This window comes from Schistocerca piceifrons, unplaced genomic scaffold (genome assembly GCF_021461385.2).
Source record: "Schistocerca piceifrons isolate TAMUIC-IGC-003096 unplaced genomic scaffold, iqSchPice1.1 HiC_scaffold_713, whole genome shotgun sequence".
Classification (NCBI taxonomy): domain Eukaryota; kingdom Metazoa; phylum Arthropoda; class Insecta; order Orthoptera; family Acrididae; genus Schistocerca; species Schistocerca piceifrons.
The window spans coordinates 179,083-183,329 of record NW_025728963.1 but is presented as its reverse complement, the minus strand read 5'-3'; positions in this window follow the sequence as shown (position 1 = coordinate 183,329).

Sequence of the window (4,247 nt, the reverse complement as noted above, 5' to 3'; positions counted from 1 at the left end):
ATTCGAACAACTAGATCTAACACAGGATTGCGATGTCATCAAAGCTGATGTTAAAAAACTGAGCGAAACTACACGCAAGTTGCAAAAACAGATTAATGCGTCTGATTCTAAAACCGATGATCAGGTTAAAATACTGACTGAAAAATGTGATGAATTGGCCAGTCGTATTGATGTTATCGAAAATACTAATGACAATAAATCAGACGATACTGCACCGGTTTCTTTTATCCAAACACCTGAATTTCAAAATTTACAGCAGACAATTAATGAAATCGATTCATCTAACAATACGTTACGTCGGAAGTTATCAAATTTACAACAAGAAGTAACAGAAATGAAAAACACTTCTGTTAATAATACACAACAGACGCCACTTTGCGAACATTTGTCTGACTCACGCAGCGTGTGTAATGTGAACAATTTACAGAGAATACGCGAATTAAAATCCGAAAAGCCACGCGACTTAAAATCTGAAAAGCTATGCAACTTGAAATCCGAAATGATACAGACGAACAGATTCACACACAAGCCTGAGCGTGTTATCAAATTCAGTGACGAGAGCGTTGATTATGAGCAATTTGCATTTGTAAGAAAATGTAAGGAATTTAATAATGGCAGAACACAGATACACGATTTGCGCTGTATACGACAATTTGTTTTTATGCTTTCACCGCTATTGCGTGTAAGGCAGAAACTAGCTTTGAACCAGATGCGACAATTTATTTTTGTATTTACAACAGCATTGCCTGTAATGAGGAAACTTGAATTAACATGGATACAACTATTTGCTTTTGGATTTATACCGCAATTGCCTGCAACGCAAAAGCCAAAATTTATTTGCAGTGCGTAAATGACCTCAGGGGATTCATTACGCTTTAATGAATATGTGCCGTAGCGAGCATAGGGCCCCGAGCTGTAGTAGTGCTGTTTCATCTTTAGTTTTCTGCACTGCTGCCTTTTCTTCTACTATCCTTTATATCTATCAAAACTGCTCTTTAACTATTGCTCTATCTAGAATTAAGAACGAGTAATGAAAACCCGATGTGACTAACTTTTACCGAATGTGACAATTTTCAGTAGGCACTCCCGTAATGACAACTACCGCCGTAATTTTAATTACAGATAAAATCGTAATCATCAGTATGTGTAAAAGTAAAATTAACAGCAAACGCATTTTTTGGTAACAATAGATGTTTTTCACCACAATAGCATGAAAGTCAACCGCTTAGCATACGTAACCAACAATGCAGTCTACAAGGTCAACCAAACTTTAATGTTTCGCCGCGTGCATGTATAGTCCCAGCTCCAACAAATAGTAACGCATGGCAGCAAAGAAATAACTACGTACAGATAACACACTATTTCAACTCGTATCGCAATGCGCCGTATAGAAATTACTATCATGACAGACGTAAAAAGAATGATGAGCACAATTTTCAGCGTACATTTAATAACAGTCGATCTTATGAGCAGCAACAACATCAGCAACAACAAATAATCATGAATGGAACAGACAATAGGTGTCATTCATAGCGTAACACGTCAGTAAGAAATAACAGAACAGTTCATATAGTGGATATGCCACAGCATCCTCCCGTAAATAACAGGACGAACGATAGAATTTAACCAGATACAGCACAGATTGCATACTACAGTAACGCAAACATTACTTTTGATACGCAGAATTTTGCTCACGAGAATGTTATTTGAAACATGCTCTGTTGAATGCTCCACTTTTATCGCACCCAGACCTTACTAGAAATTTTTCCATTGCCACCGACAGTTCTAACACCGCTTTAGGCGTACACATTTTCCAGGAAATTGAAGAAGATGGTTCAATAGTAATTAAAAACATCGCATTTGCAAGCCGCATTTTGTCACCTGCTGAGCGAAATTACTCCGTTACAGAATTGGAAACATTATGTGTTGTATGGGCTTTCACGAGATTTCGGCACTTTCTTTATGGCAGACATACCACCGTTTACACAGACCATAGAGCGATACAATTTTTACTTTCAGCCAAATTTACTCACGATAGATTAAGTAGATGGAAACTGTATTTACAGGAATTTAATTTTACGATTGTTCACATTCCCGGTACACAAAATGTTATAGCAGACGCACTATCGCGTTCTCTCGGCAACAATCAACAAGACGTAGCAACCAACTTCTGCAAAACAAATTTCAGTGTCATGTACATTCAGCAAGTTGCATTTGAAAACTTTATTTCATCGTCATTACAGGACATAGCGCAAGAACAAAATAAAGACAATGTGTGGAAAGAAATTAAACACCTTTGGCTAGATAAGAATAATGTTACGATTAGAAACCACTACACTGTACGCAATGACATTCTGTTTCGCCGCTCTCATCCTGACAGCAACAATTGGTTATTATGCATTCCTGACGAACTGGTTAACAAATTAATCTGGTACACTCATTTAAGTTACGCACATTACGGAGCAAGAAAATGTTTTCTTATACTGAGACAGAACTGTTATTTTACCAACATGGAAAAACGTATACGACGAGTTTTAGCGTCTTGTAAAATTTGCCAGAAAGCTAAATCAGACACCACTTCACATATTCCTCCTTTATATCCCATTATACCTGTGAAATTAAGACACATGGCCGCAGTAGATATTTTTGGTCCGATTCCGAGAACTAACAGAGGTTTTTGCTACATTTTGTCGCTGTTGAGCTCACTTCAAAATTTGTTACTTTCACTCCGTTACGCAAAGCTACTGCTAAAACTGTTTCGAAAGCATTTGTAAAACATTTTCTATTTCATGTAGGGCATGTAATGAAAGTAATTTCTGATAATGGATCTCAATTTCGTAGTAGTGTATGGACACGCATGTTACGAGCTAGAAACATTTCTCCGATCTATATATCCAAGTACCACGCTTCTTCGAACCCTTGTGAAAGATTAATGAAGGAAATTGGTAAGCTGTGCAGAATATACTGCCACAAAAGACATATTGATTGGGATACACACATACTCTCATTCCAAGATGTAATTAATTCCATTCCAAATGAATCCACTATGCTATCTCCGACTGTTATACTGAAAAACGTTGAACCACCGAATAAAATTAAAGAATTAGTAAAACTACCCAAAAGTCGTCGCCTACGACACCACGAAATAATTGACATTGCGCTGAACAACATCAAACGTGCCGCTGAGCGCCGGAGAAGACAGCAAAAACAGGTTTGTACACGCCGCGTCTTTCACGTTGGACAGAAGATACTAGTACGTACACACTATTTATCCAGCAAATTAAAAGGTAAGTGCAGTAAATTTGAACTTCTATACGCAGGTCCATATCGGATTCGCAGTATCCCTCACCCCAATGTTGTACACGTCGAAACTTTGAGAACCAGAAAATCGAAAGGCAATCACCATATCTCAAACATTAAACCATTTATTGAGTGAAACCACTGTATGATTCAACACACTATGATGCCATTTACTAATGCAATTATTTCACGTGACTAATTACTGATGATTATCGTGTTTTTTCTTGGCAAGTGCCCGGCAAGGTAAGGTTAGCAGGTCGCTTTTCTTGTCGTTACACATCAGACCGTGCACATTTTCCATTTTTTGGTGTATGTGACTGTACTCCAGTTTTGTTTGTATGGACTATGAAATAGTTAAGATATAACACACACCAGTCGACTTTGACATTTTTTTTTTTTTTTTGCCTTATGACATCTCAACATCGTGACTGTTTCACATTTTTTTTTTTTGCTGCTGCATTGTATTATTCTGTGTATAATTTTGTTTTTGAACACTGTCAATGTTTTTGACATATTACGTTTTCTGTCATGTTATGCTGTAGGGTTAATTATGTTACCATAAACCAGTCATTATCTAGAGGGTATATGATTTAAATGCAGGACATTAATCTTTGTTCATCAATTTCAGAAAGGAATGATGATTCTAAGAAATAAATTTAACATAAATGGGAATTTCACCTACGGAGGGAATTTCACCTACGGAATAAACGAAAGGAGATGCAATAACTTTATGAGGAAGAGTAAAGGGATCAGGATTAACAAGCATTAACAAGACTATACTATACTCATCACAGAATAGCAGTCTTAACTAATTTTTTCTTTCAGATTACAAGGTGATTGATGCAGGCTGTCAGAGAGAACTACACATCTTAGTTTTAGTGATGAAATATGCTAGAGATAAGGAATAGTTATGTAATGAGTAATGAAGTGATTTTTTGCAGATGATA